At 45.7% G+C, this 26,514-nt stretch overlaps 1 protein-coding gene across 2 annotated transcripts in view; it reads right to left on the reverse strand.

Annotated features, from left to right (window-relative positions):
* The window catches only part of LOC108160106, an 80,704-nt gene extending 61,202 nt beyond the window's left edge, over positions 1–19,502 (reverse strand). The window contains exon 1 of one of the 2 annotated variants that reach the window (XM_033391070.1): positions 19,279–19,502. The gene's annotated coding sequence lies outside the window, so the exon portion shown is untranslated. Of the gene's footprint in view, positions 1–17,604; positions 17,723–19,278 lie in introns of those variants that run through there. The other variant, XM_017293896.2, reaches the window with a different exon arrangement.
* Between the last annotated feature and the right edge of the window lie 7,012 nt (positions 19,503–26,514).

Consider the following 26,514-nt stretch of genomic DNA (forward strand, 5'->3'; position numbering starts at 1 on the left):
CAAAAAATATCCCTGTTTTCATAACTCAAGAAAGCCTGGAGGATGATAGAAAATTTACTATTTTTAAATGAATATTTTCAAGAGTAAGCCGGGGTCAAGCGTACGGCATATTCCGCTCATCCGAAAGCGCAGATTGTCGTGCTTCCTGCTTCCGTTTCCCCCCCCAGATTTCCAGGGTAACCAAACGCAAATATATATTTCGCATTCGATGAACAAAAAACCTCGTGGAATCAAAAGGGAGGCAGCCTAAAACAATACGGAAAAAAAATGATATCAAAATTGTAGTTAATTTGCATGTTTCCAGGGCGTTTCGCAAGAAACCCGAAAGCCCAGCCACAAAGCAAATAAATTATGCTCGAAAATATTTTCAAAAGAACAAACTTCGGCGGCGGACCCGTAAGAACCGCAAACACCGGACCGCGACGGCGACGGCGACACGCCCACCATCAAGGCCAAATACCTTTTTATTTATTTATTTTTGCTGTCCCCCCCTGCCCGCCCCTCCCTTCCCCCTCGTATAGCCATTGAGAATTTATTACGAAATTGATGCGGCTTGTTGCAATTTGGTTTTCAGGGCTGTGCAACAAACTTAAAGCTTTGCTTTTGACGCAAACATTTAATTACAATGCAACAAAAAAAAAGGGAAAAAAGTGAAAAAAGGGAAAAGGGAAGTACACCGTCGCGACCTGCAATAAATTTGGTTTCGGTTCCTGGCCGCAGGGCCCTTCGGAGACGCCTGCCCGGAGCCCGCTTCCTCCCGCCTCGCTGTACCCTTTGTTCTTCATGGCCGTCCAAAAGGATCATCCTTATCCTTGGTCTTAGCCTTGCATAAATATGTTTTTATTTATAAGATGGGGGGGGGGGTGCCGCAACAAAGGGGGCCAACAGAATTTGTAGCCCTGGTCAGGGTCCCGGGTCTTTCACCCTTCCCCACCCCCCACTCATCACCCCTTTTCGCATAAAGAGAAAGAGAGCTTACAACAGGCTGGGGGTTGGGGGGAAAGAACTGTAACTGAAACTTTTGTTGCCGCTTGGTTTCCCCTTTTTTTCTGTGGGGCAGCCGCGTTGCTGTTAACAGAATTTATTTTACTCTTTCAGCGTCCTTCGGCGGCGCCCCCGACAGCACTTTAAGCGTCGTTCAAGTTGCAAGTTGCAAGCTGCAGGTTGCACCAAGGAGCGGAGAATAGAGAGTGAAGGACTGACCGACCAGCTAGGGCTTTAATCGGATCATCATCAGCGTGGCTTTGGCTCTTTTAATCAGACACTCTTGAGGGGCTTAGACCGAATTAGGGTTTGATAAGAACATAGCGGTGGAGCGAGAGGGCCAGAGGGCGAGATAAATGAGAGGAAAGGTCAAGCGGGAAAGGAGTCATGCTCAGGGCATAAAAATAGTGTCGAAGAGGGCAAAAAATCTGACCAAAATAAGATTACTTGGCGGGGAATGTGAAATACTTTGATACGAATAAAAAAAAGCAGCATTTAACGAAAGTAATCTCTACACAGTGTCGGTCATAAGTATGGGCACAGCCCTAACTTTTCACTTTATTTTCAAATTTTCAAAAGAAATACAATTTTATGGGTTAAATTCAACAATTTTCTATAGGATGGGCTCATTATAAGAAGCGGAATTTTATGGCATTATTTTGTACAATTTTTTAAACCAACAAAGAGGTAAAATAGGCTCTACTTTAAGCCTTTTTTTTGGACAAGGATGCACAATTAGTTCTAGTCCAATATTCAATCTCAAAATACCACCAATAATCGCTCAAAGATGAGGAAAATCTCCGAGGAAAATCATTCTGTGGAAACAAACAGAGGTACTGTCGGTGTATCGATACAAAAGCTCCTCAAAGCTACAGCCTAAGGCTTAATCCCATCTTTGAATCCATTGATATTCTCAAAAGCCTGAAGTTAAGCCAAAAACATCTTCCAAAGCAAGATTTGGAAGGTCCGGAGGGACCCAAATCAAAGGATTCTGGGGACCATGGACTCCAATCTTTCATTCTTTCTAGACAGAAGAACTGGCAGGCCAGAACTCCACTCAAGGGTGGATATATTCGAACCGATCCTCCACTTACGACCCACCTATATCTTCAATATGGAGAATTCACGAAGCGACCAATGAAGGAGGCCTCCAGCCAGGAACAAAAGAAGAGGGGACCTCCCTGACAGCTCCTTAGGATGTTTGGGTTTGAGTACTCTCCAAAAAACATGTCACACACCATGGGGGGCATACACTTCAAAAAGGGGACCCATTTATTAGCGCCAGTGCAAAACGACAACAATCAGAAGGATGGCCGAAACAATGAGCAGCAGAATATTGGAACTGAGCGCCGGGCCACAGCCCGATCGGAGCTGATTCAGAACCACCTCGATGTCGGCGTAGTACAGGGCCGAGAATCTGTTCGGAGGCACCCTGGCGCTCGAGCAGTGCTCGACCAGCTCGTCCACCAAGTGGAAGGCATACTGGACACACACCACATGGCTGTGGCCAATGGTGATGATCTGCTGGCTTCCGCGGCTGTCGACGCACTCGAACTCGTGCATTGACTGGATCCGCAGGGTCTTGCAGAGCGCGACCGCCCGGCTGCGAAAGACGGCCAGGAGGCTGTCCGGCTCTACCTGGGAGCGAAACACCGCATAGCGATCGCCGGCGGCGACCAGCCTGCCGTCGTACCGGATCAGTGCGTCCAGGGGATAGCCGCCGCTGCAGATGAGGTTCCACGTGCCGGTGAGGATCTGCGTGCAGCGAGTCGTGATCGTGTCGTAGTGACTGATCAGAATCCGGGTGTCCTGCTTCGAATTTGGACTGGACATTTTACAATTATCCACGTAGAATTTTATTTATTTGTTATTCCAATGCCAAAATGTCAAAGTTTTTGAGAGGAGAATCCACTCGGAAATATGGGGAGCCACACCTATCGAGGGCAGAAGGGTATTACGGGGTTCGTTCTACCACAAATTCACAGGATTCTAGTCGAGGAAGAGACGTTGGAACACCTGTTCGGCTCCTAACCAGCTCTCAGCAAAAGAAGGCTTGGGCACGCCCTTCCTAACGCCTCCACCATGCAGGAAAGGGAAGATGGCGGCCCAAGTAGTATGAAGGGCTTCTAGAGAGCCTCCACCTAACCCAGCCCAACTAAGTCGGGTTTATTCTAGTCCTCCAACCAAGGCAGGGTCATATGATCCAGTTCAATACCCATTGAAGGTCTGTTGGGGGGAAGATGGCCATCCAACGACAGGCTTATCACTTCTTTTATGAAATACCTTTTTCAGGCGAAGAAATGACTAGCTGATCTTCAGTTCAATGAATTGGTGGGAGGATAGATTGATCATCTGTTGATCTACAGACCTGCGACGACATCTCCCTTCATTCGTTTCAATCAGTCGGAGTTACGATCAGACTAGTACATCCTCCTCTCTTCTACTTGTTTGGGGAGCCCTTAAGCTCAAGATACACTCCGAAAAGACCCATTGAAATGTATCATATCGAAATGGGAACTATCTCTGTCTTATACTCACTCTAAAGTATATGTGAAGGCCTTCAATTGGGGCCGTTCAATCGGCGAGTCCGCTAGTAAGAAAAATCCCTGTAAAAAAAATGTATCTCCGATTCATAGCCCTTCTTATATGTATCTACCAATTCACTTGTTCAGACCCTTCAGCCACTCAAAGGAGAACCCATCCAATCAACGTTTTCCCCACTTATTACCGCAACTCATTCCCATTCCCATTTCCATTCCACTGCCACTGCCACTTCATTGTTGGCTGTTTGTCAGCCGTCGACCTGTAATTGCATTTCGGCCGCAGAATCCATATTTCGCTGGCGAGTATTACAATTCTGTATTAAAACATTCCGTGAATGTACGGCCTGCACTCTCGCTCTCGTTTCTCCTTAATTTCATTTTAATTAAAACACCAAAAGTACAGGGAGAGTCGAGGCATATACCTGCCGACTTGCTGAGGCGACAATGGGGCCCCGGTGGCGCATACTTAATGTGTCTGGGCTGGCCATTACTCTGGCGCGGGGCACGTCATTTGGGTGACCAAAAACTTATGCCACTTCGTTTTGTTACCTTTTTCTAGGGGCCCTTGACTGGCACGGAAAGAAACAACACGAACAACTCCACATAATACTCGTCTCAATCGGTTTTCTGTGCACCTTCGGGTTCCCCCAAATTCCACTTCCAGAAGCCAGAACTCTGGTGCTTTCCTTCGATGTTTTGGGTCTCCCTTAAGCTCTACTGCTCATCCCTCTTTCTCTAGCTCTTTCACACTCTCTAAACTCGAGTCCTCGCCTGGGTTCTTAGGCACTTTAATCTAGTGCCCGTTGAAGAGGAGGAGCAGCCCGTTGAAGAGGAGCAGCAGGAGGAGGAGGAGAAGCAGCAGGAGGAGGAGGAGGAGTCGCTTTATCGGGGTCTGTGCGTCATCCATGTTGTGTGCATGTTTATGGCCACAAAGGGGGAGGAGGAGCGAGGCAAGAAAAGGCTAAAAAAGTGAGTTTGCATGCTTTGGTTTTGTGCCGGGGCTTACCCTCTGATGTCAGGGCAAAGTTTCATATGTCATAATTTTATCAGCCAACTGATGCGGCCTGTGTGTGTGTGTGTTTGTGGCAAGTGGAAACATTGCGATGCCATTCATGACACGCAGGCATTAAACTCTCTGCCACAGACAACAGACAACAGAAGGAGCCACAGAGAGCGAGCCAAAGGCAAAGCCAACCTCAACCTCAGCCCAGAGTCAAAGGCAGGTGCAGGTGCATGTATGTGTGGCATGTGAGTTGCATGCTAACAGGTACAAGCCCCAGCCCCCCCCCCCCCCCCCCTTCGCTACGAGATAGGGGAGGGAGAGCGAGAGAGCTGCCACTTAAAGTTCTGGCATTTTATTAACTATTAGCCGCACAGCCCTACCGCCCTACCGCCCTGCCCCCTGGCCCCTGGGTGCACGCAAACTTGCAACACATTTCTTCAATTTCAGGAGGCGGGGTGTGGGGGGGGGGGGCTGGGGGAAAGATGATGTTATTTTTAACACACTGAAAGCGTGTGGAAAAGCTATTTTTAGATAGATGTGGCCAAAGCCGCAGGAAAACGAAGGAAAAACGAGAGAAGGAAAGAAAATAAGTAGAAGCGGGAGACGGCAGACGTTCAACAAATTGGTGCAAGTTATGCTGTGCAACTGGGAACCAAAAACCGCATCAACTGGCGATGCTGGCTTTTAATATTTCTCCATTTTCTATCCCCCCCCCCCCAAACCCTCCTTTTGCCCGCAGTGTCCTTCATGTTTTATCATAAATATGGCCAATAAATTGCTCTGCACGGAGTGTCCTTTTTTAGCGGGAAATTGCTGTTTGCGACAAGCTTTTCCACCGAGTTGATTTTCTTGAAATTCAATCAACAGCCAGCGTCCTTTTCCTTGCCAGACGCCGTCGTCCTGTGGCCTAATTCGGTTGCCAGTTTGTGCGGCAACGGCCAGTGTGCCCCGTCCGTGTTTCCCCATTAAATGTGGCACTTCCTGTTGGGCAAATATTTATTTAAAGATTTTTGTATTTATTTAACATATGATTCGATTTTTCGCAGCTTTAAAGCTCGGCAAACAGTGCCGCAAACACGTTGCACAAACATTGCCGCTGCAGCAGCTTGTGACAATCCCCCCCCCCCCCCTACGACCCAAAAAAAATATAGAAATAAAACTTCAACCGCAAATGCATTTCGGCAAAGTTTTAGTGCTGCGGGGCGTGTTGCACATGGGAGAATAGGAGGGTGGCAGGCGGGGTGGCAGGGAGTTGAGATCGAAGTGTGGCATGTTTTTGGGAAAGCAACAGGGAACTGGCAGTGGCAGTGGCAGCGGCAACGCTTAACGCATATTAAAACACAGACACAAATCGATGAGAGAGAGAGAGAGAGAGAGAGAGAGCGCCGGAGACATTGATTTGTTTTCCCATCGACTGCGGCAGGGACTCACTCCCCAAGAGTGCAAAGGTGCATGCAGCAGCAGCAAAAATATACAGAAAAACACACACAGATTTCAACGGAATTTACGACTCTTAATATTTGTGAAAAAAAATAAAAGAAAAAGTCAAGAATGTGGATTTTTAGGGGGAAATAGTGAGGGACTGCCACAGCAAACAAAAGATGCAACGAAACAGACAAATAAGAGTCGGAGTTGCTTCGATTAGAGCCACACTTTGTGCTACCCTTTAAAGGGTATCTTTCCTCTTCGAAAAACGCTCCAACCAGAGAGAGAGAGAGGCAGAGGCAGAGCCATTGCCACCTTAATCATATTTCCCATTCACTTTTCATTATCCCTTGCTTTCACTTCCCTCAAGGATCGGCTATCCTGCTGTCCTGCCTGCCCATAATTCATTGTAATCGAAAACCCAGAGCGGCAAGGCCGCAGCGACAAAAAAAAAAACGAGGGGGAACGTTGTGAGTTGCTGCGGAGACCGCAACTCTACAGTTATACCCGATACTAAGTCAGTATGGCTCTCCTCCGGCAGACGCCGCTAATATTAAACGACACGACAAAGAGAGAGACAGAAAATCAGTCTGAGCGTGTCGTCGGGCGCTGCGTAGCCAGTGCAAATTGATTTGTTCCTTTTGGCTATAAAAATGATCTGATCTGATCCAGATTCAGCAATCTGATATATATGATCATTATCTATGATTCTGCGTTTTTAGTTTTCTCAAATGTGCAATATTGTGGATGCAACAGATTTTCGTCCTTTGTGGGGGCGGAAGGGGGTGGGGCGAAATTCTGAGATATACGTTTTATAGTGGGATCTAACAGAAGTGCGGATACCAAATTTGGTTACTCTAGCCTTAATAGTCTCTGAGATTTGTGGATGCCCCAGATTTTCGTCCTTTGCGGGGACGGAAGGGGGTGGGGCGAATTTTTGAAATATTCTTGTAGCAGTGACATATCACAGAAGTCTGGATCCAAAACATCGTTGCTCTAGCTCTTATAGTCTTTGAGCACTAGACGCTAATAGGGACGGACAGACAGACAGGGCTCAATCGACTCGGCTATTGATGCTGATCAAGAATATATATACTTTATGGGGTCGGAAACGATTCCTTCTGGACGTTACACACATCCACTTTTACCACAAATCTAATATACCCCAATACTCATTTTGAGTATCGCGTATAAAAAGAAGGTTTTTCACACTTAATTGGTTACACAAGCCGACATAAGTGTATGTACACCGAAATTCAGAGCGAGCGAGCGATAAATTAATGAATGGCCGCTGGCCGAGTGGGAGAGAACCGACCCACGGATTGCCCAACTTCGGGCCAGAGAAACCCGTTTGAGCGCCCCACACCCCTCCCCCCCCCCCCCTCGCCACGCTGTGCATAGATTTCAGCGAAATATTTCAGTAATTTAAAAACGGAATATTTGAAGCCAAGTGTCGTTCAGATTGCGGCAGGTCAGTGGATTTGTTTCGATGGGAGATTTGAGCAAATATTTGGCTATGGAAAATGCGATTCTGGGGGGGGGAAAAGAGAGTGATTTGAATAAACCCGATTTCTCCTCGAATGTTGGCATGCTCCACGGGAGCTCCACCCCTCGCCTGCCCCAAACATTGTTGCATAATGGCATTTAAATGGCCCAGACGCATAAATGTCACAAAATGCTACAAATTGCTGTACCAAATGAACATCAATAAAAGCACTTAATGTGGCAAGTCACTTACGGACACAGATGCAGGGGCACTCACTCTCCTTGGCAGCTAAGTAGCCAGGAGAAGGAGGGGGGAGGAGGGAGAGCTGAGAGACAGCTGGCCTGGTCAACAAACATGGCCAACATGTCTATTCAGCATTAAGCACAGGACACAAAAAGAGGGTGGGGCCAGGGAGGGGCAGGCAAAATGGAAATGTAGGCAAAACCTGGTCCTGGTCCTGGTCCATGGCCAGAGCCAGAGCCAGAGCCAGAGCCAAATGGAACGCAACGAATCGAAACTCAATCAATGATCAGTGAAAAAGGGCCAGGAGCGGATACTGCTGCCACCAGGGGAAAAGGGGGGGGGAGGCAGTGGCAGTGGCAGTGGCAGTGGCAGTGGCAGGCAGGCTTTGGGATTTTTGCCTCTTGGCGGCATTTAACATTTCCGTTGTTCGGTGCTCCATGGGGAGGCCACAACAGAACAGATGCTGACTGCCTGCGGAAGCTGACGAGCGAGCGGATGTCACTTGCCACTTGCCACAAGAGCCCCGCCCAGCCCCCGCCCCCGCTCCCGCTTGCGTCCCTCTTTCTCCCCTCTCTCACTTGATTAATTCAGTTTTGTTTTCAGCCATGGCAAATATTTTTATTGCTCTCGAATGCTTTTGCTTCTGTCTGCCACTGCCACTGCCCCTGCTTCCTCGACATAAACTAATCGCTTTGGCTTAATGCAAATTTGTGCGAGTGCGACAGAGGGGGGGATCCTTGATTCTCTCCTCTGTTGGCTTTTATAAATGGCTATATCCATGGCTGATTAGCCAGAGCTGCTGGCCCTGGACTTGATTGTGACCAGTTGGACTTGCCACATGCTACAGCTGTAAATATGTAATTAATTGGAGCTCTCTCTCTCTCTCTATCTGTCTCTTTCTGCCCGCTGGCCAATTGCCAACTTCCTGCACTCATATGGCTTACAAATTATGAGGCCAAGAGCCTGCCATTTGTGTCTCTCCGATGCGACTTCCAGGAGCAAAGGGGAGTGATTGGAGGCCTCCAATCGAATAGCTGGTTCCCATGGAACGGGCCTGCGATACAGAAGGGACTTCCCATAGACTAGCAGTGGCTCCCAGTTTCGTTTGGGCCACAATAAATATCTGCAAATTAGGCCACTGCTCGAAAAATGCCCAACCGACTGGCAATTAGTGATTAAATCTCATTTGTGTTACGAGTGTTTGTTGCAGTCCCAGAAGATGCCACAGTCCCATTTGCTTGTACAGAGATTTTTATAAAGGACACTTCCTGGGCACTCCCTTTTATCACGCCGATATGAGTCAAATATCGAACCCAAAACCTTCTTTAGTGACTAAAACCTTGTTAAAAAATTCTGAAAAATATTTCAAAATTAACATGGGTTTATTGATGTTATTAAAATAAAAATAAACAAGAAAATATTTAATCTTCAGACATCAAAAACGCATCGTTCATCAGGGAAGCCCCCAAGCCAAAGGAAACTATAAATATTTTTCAATATATTCCATCAGGTCTAGTCAAGCTGTTGTTTCATTTATGCAAACAGAACTGTCAAAATGTTCCAGGGGTTCCAATAGAACTGTCAGTAATCCTTTCTCTCTCCCACGCTTCTCCTTTCTCTATTTCGCTTGAGGTGTTCGCAACCGCGCACACACTCACGAGGGTCGTATAGCCTGCCAGAGAAATCCCCAAGACAATAGGGTAGCAACTGTTCGGCACTCCTTCGTGTGTAAATGCAGGGCATGGGTCCCGCGGGCAATACTGTGTGGCAAACACCTGCTGAAAAACATAATACCCGCATGGATTTCGATGGGGAGAAGAGAGGCAAAAATTTCATCAGACAGTGACAGCTGCTCGGGAGCTAAGCTGCGATGCACAGGCAAAACGGACAGTAGTGTTGTTGCTAGCTCTTCGTTTTTTTTTTTGTTTGTGCACTGCGAAATATGAAAAACCGCAAGAAATGTTTGCCCTCTTGCTCTCGCCCGTGGTCGACGCTGCTGCGCTGCTCTTGAACTTGAGGCGATAAGGCGGCAGCGGCCGCTGTCGCCGTCGCAGTCGCGAAGCAGAAGCCGAAGCCGAAGAAGGAAACAACAAATGTTGCCTGGCATGTTGACAGTGCGAATAACTCTCTCGCTCTCTGCGCCTCTCTTTGACCTTAAACTTCACCGCAAAGCGTGAGGGAGAGCGAGATGGCGATGGCGACAAGACGAGACACGCAAAGTCAGGCAAAGGCAAATAGCCGGCAGCTTCAGCGAAGCTTGATGCGATCGTTGGCTGCTTCTCCTCCCCTCTCCACGCCAAAAGACATGAGCAATTAAAAATTTGCTAAATTAATTTTTTTTTTTCTGCCCTCCTCTTTGGGTTTTTTTAATACCCTGCGTTGGTGGAGTGCAAAGGGTATGCTTGTTTTGCACCTTTTACTACAAGGAACTCCGCTTAAAGGGTATCCAATAGCCGCAATCTTCGACTGTGTCGCTATTACGTGTTTTTTGTTTTTCGCTGAATAATTATTCATTCGTTTCGCTCTCCCGCATTTTGGTGTAATTCATTAGGAACGCTCCTCCACAGCTCTGTTCTCTGCTTCCTTTTGTTTCAACTCTTCGTCTCCATCTCTATTACTACTCCCCCCCCACCCCTATGGTATCGCTTTCTGGTTTGTTCAAATCTTTTTTGGTGCTCCTTCCGTTTATTGCTACACTTGACATTTTGTCAGCAGTTGTGGAATATTTAATTTCATTTCGTTTTTATTAAATGCGGGTTCAGGGGCAGAGGGGGGCAGGGAGGAACGCTTCTAAGTTGACATTTATTTGTGCACATTGCGTATACGACATGCATGCCAGCAGGAACACGAACACGAGCCCCAGACCCAGGCAACTCTCCGTCATGGCGGTTAGCCAAGTTTGTGACAAGTTCTGGCAACAGACCACGCCCCCCCGCCTCTCTGCCCCAACAGCGACGTCCTCCTGCCAAGCATGTGCCTGAATATTGTGTATTTATGTTCAATTTTGAAACATTTTGGCCAAGAGAGCGTCAAGTTTTGGGTCGGCCCTGTCGAATTTGTAATTAATTTAAGAAAATTATCCTACATACATATATGTACATATGTCTGGTCTTGGCAAGGAAATGACCTGCAGATTAAACGGGATTCGGGCACGACCCTAGAACTAATGAGGAAATTAGAAAACTGAGAAAACTGAGAAAACTGGCCACTCAGAACTGGGATTTCCCAGGGAAATTGGATAACTGAGAACTGGGCAATCGGGAAATCGGGGAAAAGCCTGACAGCACGACTTAGTGACAGCCGAAAAGGGCCAAGAAGGAATTATTATTATGAATAATATCTGCAGGCTGCAGCTGGGCTCGTTGACAGTTGGCCCGGACTCCGGACTCCGGACTCCCGAGCCGGCTTTGGCTATGGTCTTGGCCAAATTGAAGTCGATTTCTAGCCCCCGGCAGCGGTCGCATTCCATGAAGAACAATAACAATAACAAAAAAAAAAAAAAAAGCAACTCCAATGAAAATTGCGGGCATCGATCACGATCTGACAGACAGACTGACAGACTGACATCACCCTCGCGGCAGTTTGATTTTTGATTGTGCCCCAACCTTTGGCTGGGGTCTCCCTAAGGTCGCTTGCATAAGGGCCAGAAAATTTGTGAGTACCCGCCATATAAGCCCTCCCTTTTGTTGGGCTTTTCCTTCTCCTTCTTCTCTCCATGGTGCAATTAAAACTGGAAAATTAATTCAGCTTATGCTCCACACAATTGACAATAATTTCTAACGGCAGGCGGCAAGCGGCAGGCGGCAGGGGCACACGAAACGAGCAGCAAACAATTGCCACATGCAGTCGAAAAAGTTGAGTCACTTTTTAAACCGATTATCAGCAGCAAAAAAAAACAAAAAAAAAACCAAAAATGCTTTCAAACAAACAGAGTTTCAGCCGCAGAGCCGCAGAGCCGCAGAGCCGCACAGCCGGTACGGGCCCGGCCCCGGTCTAGGCCGGACTCCCAGTCAAACAATTAAACAATTGCAGTCTCTTGGCCGGCCACAGAAATTTATGAGCAACTTATTTCTTTTATTTCCGAGATAAGCATAAAGTTTCCTGCCATATGGTGGGGGGGGGCCGAGCGGCAATTAAGTTTTATTTGTTGTCCCATTGAAAAACCGCACAACATGTCAAATGTCATTTGTGTGGCAATCACGATACGATCCCATTCGATAACTCCGAATCGAAGCTGAGAGAGTTGGCCCACCGAAATCAATCATTGAATCAATTAAAGTTATGCAAATCCTAAAACGCTGATTGGATTGGAAGACAGGGTTTTCTTTCTTGTGAAATTTGTTGAAAACTTAAGCTCAATTCAATTGCATTTTTCGTGCGGAAAGCCCCACCCTTGGGGGCACTGCACTGCGCTTTCTTGCCCCCCCTTTCCCCCATTGCCCTTTATGCGTCTATTCCCTGCAGCAAATGGCTGACAAATCATTTGGCACTGGTTTTTTTTTTTTGGCTCAAATGTTGCCTTTCGGCATTTTGCCGCTGCGGTTGCCATTGTGGCATGTGCCAGCCGACATTTCTGAGCCGAACAGCGTCTACAGTCTGGCCCTGTCCATCGATTGTGGCATGGATTACCTCTACCTGTCTCGCTCTCTGCTGTCGGTTCTGTATCGAGGTATTTGTCACTCTGTTCGGGCCAATTGTTGGTGTCGCTGCCAATGCAGTTGGCCATTTTTCACACATATAACCCTACCCCTCCCCCTCCTCCTCTTTGGCAATCTCTCTGTGGGCGCGTGCCCCAAATTGCAGCCCATGTGTCCGGTTTTACATATATTTAAACTCGATTTATAGCTGGAACAAACCAAAAACAACTGCAGCAACTACATAATTAAATTATTCACTCCACCTGAGAGCAGAGCCCCCTTAAAAGCTCATCTTTATTTATTTTTTTGTGTAAATCTATTTAAATTAATTGATGTATTTAATGTTGGGACAGCGAAAAGCCATTTCCAACAATGTCCCTTCAATGAGAAGCAAAATAATTGAGTTTACGAGCACTACAAAACCTGGAAAAAAGGCAGGGGAATACTTGGAAATTGCCAGCCGAAAATAGCCACGATTTGGGCCTCAATATTACAAAATAATTTCAATAGTTGAGGAAATTCAAAATTGAATTGTTTGCGAGTCGAAAATGATGTAAAAAAAAACCAATAGAGAAATGTCCAGGCTTGAAGAGTCGTAGCTTGAGATACTCTTACAGCTGGACTCTCCTCCTCCCTATGGCAGAAAAGCCAATGTGGCATCACAGCGGAAACTTCTGGGGGGAACAGACCCACAGTACCCTCTGGAAAGTGTATACAAAATCCACAGAAATTCGTGCACAAGTCATTCCCCCATACCCCCCAGCTCATCCCCGTTCTAGCCCTTTGGAGGACTGTCACCAATTTGCCTTTGTCTTTAGGACTTTATTATTGCCGCTACCCCTGCATTTCATAACTTTAAAACCGATTGGAATGCGGTTTGTTGGCGACTCCATTTTCAAAGTTTGAAAGTTTTGCGGGCCACCATTTCCTGTGGCCTATTATCTGGTGAAAATTTCAATTGGAAACTATGCAAAATGCGGGAAAAGTTACATAAAAGGCCATACTTTCCATACTTGGTCTTCGGTTGAGGGATATTTTCATATTTTATCCTTTAGATACACAAAAAAAACATAAAAAAACTCCAAATTCGATCTCCCACCGATTCTTGAGCATTTAATTATAGAACGCACTGTCTCCATAAATACTCCATAAATTTGTATGAGCTCTCCCTCTCTCCCTCTCTCTCTATCTCTCTCTGTATATCTCCTATCTCCTCCTTTGTATCTGTATCTTTTAATTTGTGCTCAAACTTCTTTAAGTTTTCCCCACTTGTTCCTGTTTCTATTCCGTTTCTGTGCCAATTTGTGGGCCATAATTGTTTTGCTGGGATCTCGATATGGAAACATGTAATTGAAATATAATTTGTGGCCATCGATGGCCGATTTGGCGATTGACGATGACCTGAATCGAAAGGCCGGACACAATTTTTGGCCCCAGATTTGGATTTGGAAGCCCTTATGTATTTTGTTCTCTCTCTCTCTCTGGTCTGTATTTCCTGGCCAAAGCTGAAAATTCATTATCATTGCCGGAGGCCACTCGAAAAAGGGCGGGGGGGGGGGGGGGGGGTGGGGCTTGCACCGGGGAGGAAGGCAGTTCAAGATTTTTTTTTTGTGCTCTGCCACGACGAAGACGAAGAACTTCACGATCCGGCAACAACAACAACAACAAAAACGACATACTTGCCACATGCAACATGTTATTTAAGCGTAAATCATTTCTCAACGTTGCCCACAGAACAGCAACAACGTTGTGGCAAGTTGCAATTGGAATTTCGATTTTTCACAAGTTCACATGTTGCTTGGAGTCCGCCTTCGAGTGCGTTGCGCCTTGACCGTGGCAGAGGGGCACAGTCAGAGGCAAGGAGTGCAGAAGGTGGCCGGTGGAGCGAGACCATGCCACAGATGATGATGATGAAGCCGCCAACGCCGCCGCCGCCGCCGCAGCAGCAACAACTTCATGGCAAGAAGATTTTCCATTTTCATTTTCACACGCGGTCATTAGAGTTGAACCCACTTAAGAAGAGAGTGAGACTGGGGGACGGGGAGACCGGGGAGACCGGGGGACCGGGGGACTGGGGGCTGCAACTCCTCTTTTGGCCATTTTTCACACAGCAACAACAACAGCCAGAACTCCTCTTGAAGGCCCGGCCAGGGCTGTAGAAATAAATTAAATTTAACTTGCATTTTCCCCCCCACTACCCCTGGAGGAGCCCCAAAGACTCGTACTCCTACTCAAACTCCGATTCCTGCGATTCCTACGATTCCTACGATTCCTACGATCTCCAGTTCTTGAGCTATGGCTCTGCTCGAGCGCGTTCTGCCATATGCAAATTAAAATTAAAAGCCTTTTTGTACTCCTGCAGCCACTCGACTCGTCTTGTCTTGTCTCGTCTCGTCTTTTTGCCTATGACTTTACAATTTGTTTGGCTTTCTGCGGCCGCCGATAGGGCTCTCTGAAGTGTGAAAGAGCAGGCCAGGCCAGACCAGATACAGATACAGATACAACTCGGCACAAAAATGGACTGCGGACGTCCAAGTCTTGGCCTGTCATTCCTCCGCCTCCCCCTGCCACTCCCCCTCCTCCGTTTTGTGGCCAACTCTGACTTCATTGGCGCTGAACTTCTTGAAGCGGAAGTTCAAGGCGTTCACTCAATTGTATCGTGTAATGAAATGTTTTATAACACCACAAAACAGACAACACTGATAGGGGGGGAAGGGGGCGGATGTTGGCCTTCTGGAGATTCTTTCAAATCGTCATTTCATTTCACTGTTTGGGTCATTGGCTTCTGGCTTTGTAATCGCCAGTGATTTGAGGCCTCATTAGCATGAAGATATCTAATATTTATGCTAATATTTACACTCACAGATAGACAGATGGACAGATACAGATACAGTGGACTCTGGGGCAAACTTCTGTGGGTTCTCATCATTTGTCATCAGGCAAAGCAATCAGTTTATGGCCAATAATCAAATACCAGCAGAAAGAGTGGCCACAGAGCTCTGGATACCCTTTTGTGATGGGTTTTATGGGATTTCTGGACCCTTCGTTAAGGGTATTTGCGGAGACGGGGAAAAAACATCTGCCATATCACAAATGTTGAAGTGACAGCCAGGCAGCCAGCTCTTGGCCAAGGTTGTAGACCTTCGGAGCACCGAAATGCCAGAAGAGCCCCAACAACAGGAAGGGGAATCGGAGTACGAAATGGTGGAGACATAGGGAGAACAAAAAATAATGATAAAGTGTTCCAAAGGCCCAGAACCAGACGCACACCGAAAATTGACGTAACTTATTCGCATTTATATCACTCCACTCATCGGCAGGGCATCGAAAAGAGTCGGGGGCAAAAGATACAGATACAGATACCATCATCAGTGTCGGCTCACGCAACGTCCATGAACAGCCCACGGTGGGGCAACATGGGGCAGCATTCGCGTCAAAATTAATACGTTTTTAAATGCCAAAGCCACGCAGCTTCCTGTGGAGAGAGAGGGAGCGGCACCGGGGCTGATTTTTGGACGGGGCTCTGGGGCTCTGAGCGGGCCAAAGTCTTACGCACATGCGTGTAATTGTTTTCTTCTCCATTCTGAGCCCAGGTCGCGCCTTCAGAGTTTTTTTTTTTTTTGGCGAGGGTGGTAGGAGAAGTTCTGCAAAGCCAATGAGGGAATTATCTCTAGAATTTTTGACCCTGCTTCGAGGGATTTTGGCCCAAATCCAATACAAATTCCCCAAAGATTTCCCACTTTTCCCGGCTCTGCCTTCAACTCTTTGGGGCACCCTCGCACCCACTTAATGATGTGTGCAAAAGCCGCAACCCAGCGCGAACCCTTAAAAAAAAAAAGCGAAACCGAAATGTAAATTGAATTTTAAAAGGCAATTTAAAGTGCGCGTTTGGGCCGTGCCGATTGTGGCCATAATTAAAAATTATCTTCAATTTAAGAGTCGCGCCTGGAAATGCTTCAATTGATTTATTTTTATTACAAAAGTAATTAAGTAAAGACCCGGCTTGTATTATGCATTGTTTTTGGTAAATATGTATATTCCATTGAACAAATTGCATTAAAATTAATGCCAAATTAATTAGCTGCAAAAACGGGAGCCCGTTTTCCGAGGGCTTCGGCAACATTTAGTGGATTTTAATTGAATTTTTGTCCTGGCTTTTCCAGGCGGCGGCAGTGGAAAGGTGTCTCTCTCTCTCTCCCTTGGGGATTACAACAGGATTATGTGGGTGGTGGGGGGGGGGAAATATTTCTTCACAAGATTTACTCTTTCAAATTAAATTGAAATTTTTGTTGCATAAAAGATTTATTTATAGGCCTTTTTCCTGCCCTTCTCTGCCCCGGCGGCTGGCAATCAAAAACTGCATTTTAATCTCTATGTTCGATTATTATTGCTGAAACGATTTCCATTTGCATAAATCAAAAGTTGATTTTGTTTTCAGTACGAGTGTGTGTGTGCCCCCCCCCCCACGTGCTGCAACATTTGTCCGAATATTTGGGGGAAGAACCCCACATCAGATACTACACGGATGCCACGCACCTTACATACCTCCCATAGATAGATATATGCATATATATATATATATATTTTGTATCGACAGCTGCCGAATAATTGTGTCGCTTGAAATGTAACGCCTTTTTTATGATTAATTTGCTGTCATTTAATTGCCACAAAATGCGAGGAAAACCAAAAAAATACAGATCAAACGGGCCCCATTTGCATTTTGTTGCAAATGAATTGGCTTTTTGAATAATCGAAGCATGAAATGGTAAAAGCCCCCATATATCGGCGAGAAGAGGCGCCACTTGCCGCAGTTTATGCAAATGCTGCCACACGACTGTTGACATTTATTTAACGTGTGAGAGTGAGACAGAAAAGAGTTAGTGGCTCATTAAATGGCAGAAACTCAAGCAGCACTAAAATGGGATCACCTGGCGTATGGGTAATATTTATGTACTGCGAAGGAGGGGCGGGGTTTTATATGCAAAACAATTCAAATTAATTGCAAATTGAAATTTGAGAAATTTGTGTGGCAGGCGATTCTCAGGGGACCAATAAGTGGAATGAAGGCCCATAAATATGTTAATTTGTTAATGAGAAATTTAATTAATTACGGATAAGGAATTTCTAAGAGGAAAACGTCTCAAATCACAGGCAAAGGGGGGAGAAAGCATTTTCCAGGGTCATTGGAAAATTTATCTATTATCAAAATACATTTGCAACTATTTCTGCTTCATTTAAGCATCGATTTTATAGATAAAAACATTTCTAGGACTATTTTCTCACCTTTCAGATAGTATCTCTGTATCTAATCCCATTCAGGGGTTAGGATTTTAGGGTTTTTTTTTTTAATTGTAATTCATTCTTTAATAATGCACAAAAATTAACACAAAAACGGAAAAAACTTTTGAAAGTAAAAAAAACATCAATATTTATAAGCCGTTTGCCCACTCCTTTTTCACATTCATTTATGAAACACAAAAAAGAAATTTATGTGGAAATTATATGAATTTAAACCGTATAAAGCATATTATGAAATTCTTGATTTATTAACTTTTTGCTTTCTATTTTTTTTTTCGCAACAAGTTATGGTCAAAAAATTCTGCAAAGAAAAGAAAAAGAAAATATACAAATTAATTAAATAAAATAGACAGAAAAAAAGATAGAAGGGGATAATTTCATAACTAAAGTAAATTTAAATTAAACCAAAAAAAAAAAAAGGAAAAAACAAAGTAAGGCAAGCTAAATTCTAGATGGAAGTTTTAAATACCCTTCCAGATATATTTTTACTATGAAAATCATTGTTCCATTCCATTCATACAGGAACTATGATCGCCTCTGATCCGATCTCGATTCTCTGGGGATTGGGGATCTTCTAGTGCCCCTCTCATCTTTTATGGTAGCCTTAAAACTCAAATATGAAAAGATGCAACTTTTTGGTGACTTGTTTATACGGGAAATACCCGTCGCATGGTTTGCTAAAGTAGAAGCGGAAACAAGGCAAACATTTGCCGGCAAACAAATGTCTGCGAAAGTCCACTCTCCCCCCCTCCTCTGTCCCCTTGTAGCCCCCTTCTGCTTCTGGCTTTTGGGGCGGAGGTTTAGGGCTTAGACAAGGGTCTGTTGTGCCGTGGCAGCGGGGGGATGGGGGGAGGAGGACAGTGGCTACCACTAAAACTGTCTCAAGTTAATCGCTTTTATTTATTTTCGCCCTGTTCCAAGACAAACACACTCGCACTCACACACACACACACACACACACAGACACGGAGGAAGACCAACTGCAACCGGTTTTTCCACTCACACACACACATGAATAGGGTTTTTTTTTTTGCGCGCTTTTAGCTATTTTTCTTTTTTGTTTTTTTCTTTTTAATATAAAGTTTTTTTTGTTGAAGAATTTATGAAAATCATAAAACAAAAGCGAATTTCATTTCACATGAGTGTACGTATGTGTGTGTGTGCATAGCTCTCTCTCTCCATGTGTGTGTGTGTGTGTGTGTGTGTGTGCGCGAGTGTGTGGAAGCGCTTAAGTTGCAGTTGCAACAGATAGATACCACAAGCTTTCAAGTCTAGCTGCCGCTGTTGCTCTTGGCCAGGTTAACACGCCAAAACCTGGCGACGTCATAAAGTCAGCTGCCGCTTCTGTTTTCCTTTTGTTGTGGCAGCCAGCAACTATTCGGTTGACAGTGCAGCAGTGGCAGTGGCAGGGGCAGCAGAGGCTGTGCGACAGCTTTCAAGGCTGTTTAGAAGGCAGAGCACAGCCCCAGCCCCCCAACACAGACAGACACACACTCTCTCTGTGCAGCACTCAAACACTATTCTCGGACATATCTTACGACGTGTTTCTTCGAGATTTATTTTCTTAAAAAAAAATTCTTAAACATTTTCTTGATCTTTTTTGGTTTTCTTTTGTAGTCTTGTTTTGTTTTTTTTTTAATGGTTTTTTTTTTATATTACCGTTTTTCAATGTGCGGGAGTTAAAAACGTGTTTTCTTGATTTTGTTTTGGCTGCGGCTTGCGGCGGCTGTGGCTGTGGCTGTGGCTGTGGCTTCTGTGGCTGTTGCTTCTTTTGCTTTCCGTACTACCGCGGACACGAACCACTTCTGACGGACACTACTCTGGCAACAGTTCGGACGGGGGCTCACGTCGTCGTCGTCGTTATCGGCTTGGCAGGCAAAGCTCAACTGAATGCATGCCGCCAGCTAGCCAGCCCCGAAACCCGATGATGATGATGACGACGAACTGGTTTCGGCTTCGGCTTCGACTGAGGCTTTGGCTTCGGCTTCGGCGAACTGGTCGTGCTTTGGCATTGTTGCTTTTTATACCCGATACTCAAAATGGGTATTGGGGTATATTCGATTGGATGTGTGTAGCGTCCAGAAGGAAACGTTTCCGATCACATAAAGTATATATATTCTTGATCAGCATCAATAGCCGAGTCGATTGAGCCCTGTCCGTCCCTATGACACTATAAGAGCTAGAGCAACAACATTTTGTATATCCAGACTTCTGTGATATGTCACTGTTACAAAACTTCGCCCTGCCCACTTCCGCCCCCACAAAGGGGCCACAAAGATACGAGAAAACAGAAAACGCAGAATCGTAGGGAATAACCATATTTTTTAGACTATTATTATAGCCAGAATAAAAAAAAACAATTTCATTTTCTCTTGCTCTGTCTCTCTCTAACACACAGATTTCATGGTCGGCTCTGCCTATTGCTAAAAATAAGTTCCTAGATCTCAGAGACTATAAAAGCTAGAGCAACCAAAATTAGATATCCATACTCCTGTTAGATCTCACTATAAAACGTGTATTTCATAATATCGCCACAACCCCTTCCGCCCCCACACGCCCCCGACGGCACGCTCAGACTGATTTTCTGTCTCTCTCGCACGCACTCTCTGTAGTGTCGTTTAATATTAGCGCCGTCTGCCGGCGGAGAGCCATACTGACTAAGTATGGGGTATAAATGTAGAGTTGCGGTCGCCGCAGCAACTCACAACGTTACCCCTCGTTGATTTTTGGCTTGTACAAATAGTAGTAGAAAAGAGTAGTATATGAATGTATGAAGCAGTGGCGGGGGCTGGCAAAAGGTGAGGGTTAGGCAGGAGCACAGTCCGGGCAGGAACAGGGCCTGGACAGGAAGAAGGCCATTGCCATGACAGGAATTCATTTGTGGCCAACATTCAAATAAATGAAGGCAATTACATAGCCAAGGAGTAGTGTTACGGACAAGCCAAATGGTTGTAAGCCCCCCACCACCCCACACTTCGCTCTCCCACCAGATGACTTTGCTCTTTTTTCCCCACGTTCTAAGCCTCTCTTGGCGGGCGCTCGCTCTCTTTGGTGATCCGCACTTAACGGAAGTAAAGCGGCAAACAGAACAACAACAGCAACACTGTTTTCGGGGACCAGCCGGTTTGTTTACCTTTTTTCTGTCGCCGCTCAACTGTTATACTGTGATACCGGCTAAACAGCTGTGGCGGAGGTAAACACACACGCACAAACAATCGAGGCACTTCCGTGGGCTGTTATCATACCCTGTAATCGAAGAATGGCAGGGTATGGTATGGCATGGTATACTCTAATAAATTTCTTGGGTTTTTTGTTCAAGAATTCCACACAAAAAAACCTTTAAGTGCAGTACCTTCTCTGCTCTTCTGGTTATAACTCTGCATAGTAGAGGGTATCTTATAGTCGATTTAATCGACTGTCAGTTTTTTTCCAGATAGTAGTGGGCGTGGGCGTGGGTGGGTGGTTGCCATGGCGTGTTGATAAATAAGCAAATAAATAAATAAACAGTTTCAAGTGTTTTCCCAAATTGAGTCAAATTTTCACTCTTCCTCATTTTGTGGTGCCACTTGTTTTGGCTGTTGTTGTTGGCGGACTGCATTGAAATAAATGGAAATACTTTTGGCCAGATTGATGGCTTCATTAAGTGCAAGTGCAACAATTAACCGAAAGTTTTGATTGGATTCAAGTGTTTTGTCCCCAGAAGGGTTTTAGTCACAAATCACTTACCCTAACAGATCCATAGATTGTGGCTTGACCCACTAAAACTACAACAAACGTATGTTTATCTTTTATCTGACCCTCCCCCATACCGCTCTCTGTGTCTGTCTCTATCTCTATCTCTCTCTTGAATCGTTAACCTCAATTATTTCCACAAATTGTAATTACTTCATCGATACAATTGAATTGTTTTCCGACTACTGTTTGGCCCCCACTCAACACTCCACACCCAGAAATATAGCTCTAGCCGCGCCCCTCCCCTCCCCTCCCCACCCGCTCACCTGTACACTGGGCCACCAAAATCAATTGTGAACCTTTTTCTTAGCCATTTTGGTGATTTCATAACTTTATTAATTCATTTGTTCATTGTTTCTCCATGGATCTGCGGAGGGTCGTTGTGTTTTTTGTTCGCTGTTTACGGGTGCCAATTCAAGCGCGACAAAAGACAAGAAGCTGGAGCCAAAGCCAGACCCCAACTATAATTCCAATTCCATTTCAGGTTGCGGCTGCCACAAGCCCCGGGAGTCGGGTGCTGACTAAAGAAATTCCAATTAATGAAAATGAGTCTAAACAGGCGAGGGTATGGAATGGCGGGAAACAGGCAATAAAATTATGCAAACAGCAGGTGTTACCCATTAGCTTTTCCAGTCTTTTGCTGCAGTCACCAATTTGGGTCATTAGCAGGTGTTGTCATCGCTCCTCCACGTTGGAGCTGTCTTTTGTGTACACCCTGGAAGAGAGGAAAAGACAGATCCCTTCATAGAGGGTGCACTCAATAAATTGGATATATAATTGGTAGATCTTGGACCTACATATGTAGCCTATCCGTTCTTTTGTTGGGGTGCCGCGCAACCAATCAAAGTTTTTAAAACAAAAGACGACCGACAGAAGGTCTGTTTTTCTTTTTGTTTTCTGTTGACCGGGGTTCCAAACTGTAGAAAATTTAATTAACTGATAAATTAAATACACTTTTCGGCTCTCAACTTTGTTCTGTTCTACCTCTGATTCTGTTTCGTGTTGGCCTGCTGCGGCTCCCCAAAGAGACCACAACCAGAGCTAGAACGGTGGCACGAGAAGGGGGAGGGGGGGGGGGGGGGGGGGGGCCTCCACCCGCATTGGAGCGTCCAGTGTTGCCCGCTCTGGTTGTCGTTGTTTGCTGCAGTGCGTCGGAAGTTGTCGCCGGCAAATCAACAAACCATAACGCACAGCCAAGCCAACGGTACTCGGGTCCCAGTGAAAACATTTAACGCCGCTTCAGACTCGAAAAAAAGAAAAATAATACAGAAATGCAGTAAAATTTCGTTGGCCAAGCGCTCAACAAATTAGCCCAGGCCTGATAAGTGGCCAGCACAGAATAATTATGACCACAAATGGGTTTTCGGGCCCCCGCAAAAATCATTTAAAATGCATAAATTTTCCATGAAAAGTAATTATTACGAAAATGAGGTAACAACTGAAACATTTACATAATTTAATCGGAAATAAAAAAGGGAATATTGTGTATATATAAACCACATTTAATTGAACACAAAATAAAATAATTAAAGTGATTAATTTCGATTTTAAAGAGCAGCTAGAAAAAACATATTTAAATTTTTTTATCTCTGTTTTTTCTTCTTTTATTTTGTATATGTAGCATATCCTGTTGAATAGCCTGCCGATTTTAATCAACCTCAATATTTAATACCCACTAAATGTCCATCCACTTTATTTAGTTTGATTAGCCAACTAATTTATAACTAACGACGCGATCTGAGCCAATTTATCGATGGTTATGAATCGGTTTTGGCTGTCTATAGAATTTGCTTGGGTTTTGTTGGTGCTCTTGTAGTTTTTTCAATTTCCTAGCCATAAGCTGTCAATTTTATGGGCAAAAACGGCGCTTCTCTTTACGAGTTTCAACACCCATTCCACACATTATGCCCCCCTTCGTGCACCCCTCAGGGCCCCGACCCCCCGAAACGCACTAAAACAGAATTTATGTTGATGATTTTTTGTGTGCGGCCTATTGCCATAGTCACGAGGCAGTCGCAGAGACGGAGAACCGAAGAGCCAGAGCCAAGGTGTAATGTATGTAGGTGGAACTCTTCGAGTAGCATATTGTACTTTTTTGTTTCGCACATAGCGCCCATTAAAACTATCGAGTCTACTATTGGGAGCCAGCCAAACCCTATCAAAATATACCTTGGGCAAAGCCATCGTCGCAGTCAGGGTTAGAGGCTCTCTGCCCCCCTCCCCCCTTTTAAAGCTGGCGGCGCACGCAGTCTTCGCGAGACTCAAATTGGAGTTGGCGTCGGGGGCAGGGAGGCAGGGAGGCAGAGGCCAGACAATGCAGTGACTGCTGCGGCTGTGGCCTCGGACCGCGGTCAATGGACTGCACTGCCCACCCAAAAAGGCGGCACTAAATTGCTTTGAAATGCCGTTAGAACAATAATTGCGCGCACACCAACACACACACACACACACACACACCCATGCATACGCTGGAAACATATGATTGGAGCGAAAAGATAGGCGATAGGAGGAGAGCTTTTGCCAATTTATTGAGTTGTAAAACGGCAGGGGAAAGGGGGAGAGGGATGCACGGCAGCGTATTAAAAATAAATAAATTAAAGTGAGGCTTTGTGAGAGGAGCATTGCCTGCTCATTAGAAGGAAGCAGAAGGAGAAGGAGCAGAACAGAGCGGGTGCACAAAAGTTAGGTTACGTTCCCGTCCAGACTAATTGCTCGGCATAAATAAAAGGAGGAGAGGAAGGAAAACGAGAAGCATTCGCACGACTGACGAGAGCCGCTGCTGTGCTTTCAAGACATTGACGAATGCCACTTCCTTATTGCAAGGTCAGCTGTCGGCGGCTAAAGCGGCTGCTCGTTACACGGTCCGATATTCACCGACGGAGTTCCACCCGAATGCAAGAAGAACCGAAGAACCCGACTAGCCCGCAGTGACAAAAGGTGTCGTGTGAGAGCAGCTCTCTTCCTCAGTCCACACTTCTGCTCTCCCACACGCTTGTTCTGACTAACTCCCGCTCTGTCGCTCTGCCTCTCCCTCTCTGCCATTCTCATTGATTGATGCTCTGCCAGCTGCCGTTAGTCGTCGGCCAAATGCAAAACTTCACACCAAATTGGCAGAGCCTAATCTGTCCCAGGCCCAGCTCCATGTCCAGGCCAACATCCACGTCCAGGTCCAAAAATAGTCAGCAAAGCCAATTGCAAATTTTTTACTTCAACAATAAACATAAATTAATGAAATGCTCTGGCGGCACCGCATTCGAAAGAGCGAGACATGTTTATGGGAACTTCTGCGAGGCTTTCTACCTCTCCCTCTCGCACAGGGCAGGGAGCGACACTCTGTGCCTCTATCTGCTTCTATCTCTGCTTTACCTTGTTAGGGGACATTTTTGCGTGTGTGTGTGTGGCCATTTTTGGGTAATTTGTGGAATTCTCCCATTTAATGTGAGGGAATTTTTGTGTTCTGCTTTTTGCGGTACAATTAAAATATCCCCCGAAACGCATGGCGCAGGAGGGAAAAGGAGGGCAACAAAGGAATTTTAACGACTCAATAAAGAGATGCAAACAAATGACACCTGTGGCCCCTCCCCACTTCTTCGAGCCATGCAAATCATTAGAATGTTCTGCCCAAGCCGAGGAGGAGTCATTCACAGGAGGAGGAACAAGATTCCAGCGGCAGCACAGTAGTCGAAGCTCATCATTTGGATGTGATTAACTTAAGTACACAAGACATAAATATTTAAACGCTTGCGGCACTGGACAGATGGATGTGCAGACGGATGGACTCACGTCGAAAGCACAGCAGTCGAGTCCCCCCCCCTCGCCGTCCCTGGGCCGGCCAAATGAAGCGTGTTAAGTGCGGTCCAGGGGTGCAGCAAGGAGGGGCCGAGAGTCAAGGCATAAAATTGCTTTTAGCTGGCACAACGGTTAAACAACTTTATGCAAATGCCCGACCAACCTAACCAGAAGGGGAATAATTAGCAGCACTATGAACTAGAGAATACCCTGTGCAAAGACTCTGATTTCGAAGTAGAGACAAACCCAATATACCCTACAAATACCAGTCGTAGCGAGGGTAACCAGGGTGCAAAGAAGATGCAAAAGTCTTTGTCATGATGGCAGGGCCTCCGCCGACCATGGCCGATTGTGGCACCTTGTTGATCAATAATTGCCACACGACAGCTAAATGGGCTTTAATGCCATGTTGGCAGCAGCCGCCTCCCCTCCCAAGGAAATGCAAATCAAATTCTAATGATGTTGTAATGCAGACACCCCGCGAAGGTAGTTGTGCCCCGGAGAGGGCCGAACCGTTTAGACAATGCCCCAACACGCAAATATTTCTGCAGCACCGCTAAAAAACCAGAGGAGAAGATTATATTATTAGAATTAAACATGCAATCTGACAAGTGTTTCGTCCAGCAGCGCGCGAGGGAACAGAATCGTTTCCTGGTCTGTCCATATTCTTGACCAGGCTAATTGCCCGGGCATAAACATAAACTCTGCACGGCCATGGCCATCGTCATCGTCATCGTCGTCGTCATCATGGGCGATTTATGATTGCATTTCCTGTGACGGCAGGCCAAAAGCCGAAACGAGTATCGATCGCTTGAACACCGTTGCTTTGTCGCCCATGGTGGCACCATCCGACAGACCCATGAGATCCGTTCGTACAACGGAAATGCCACAGAAGTCGGTTTCATTCTCATTGGTATTCCATAGAGACGGATTCTGTAGGTCCGTCTCTCTCTGTCCCTCTGTGACGACGACCCTTGTCTAATAAGGTATTAATAAGTTTTTGCCTTGGCCAAGACCAGACAATTGCCGTTGCATTCTTGGGCCTCTTTGTTGGCTGTTGGCTGTTGTTCTTGTCGATCGTGCTGCTGAATTTCAAATGCATGATTAACAATCCACACTAGACATCGCAACTGCGATGGTATATGGATTTCGAAATATGATACTGATAGTGGCACCTGCCTGGGTGGGCCTACTTGCCATTGCCCTAAACTCCTTTTTTCCGCAGCCAATTTACGGAGAGATTTCTCTCTTAACCGCTTCAAGAGCTCCTTTTGATTGATGCACATTTGATGAGCACTTTGGTGATGAGAAATCCCCCAAAAGGTTCTCCCCCATACAGGTTGTGGTTTCATCATTCACTTTGTTGATTAGTGT

This window comes from Drosophila miranda, chromosome 3 (assembly GCF_003369915.1).
Source record: "Drosophila miranda strain MSH22 chromosome 3, D.miranda_PacBio2.1, whole genome shotgun sequence".
In the NCBI taxonomy this organism is placed as follows: Eukaryota; Metazoa; Arthropoda; class Insecta; order Diptera; family Drosophilidae; genus Drosophila; species Drosophila miranda.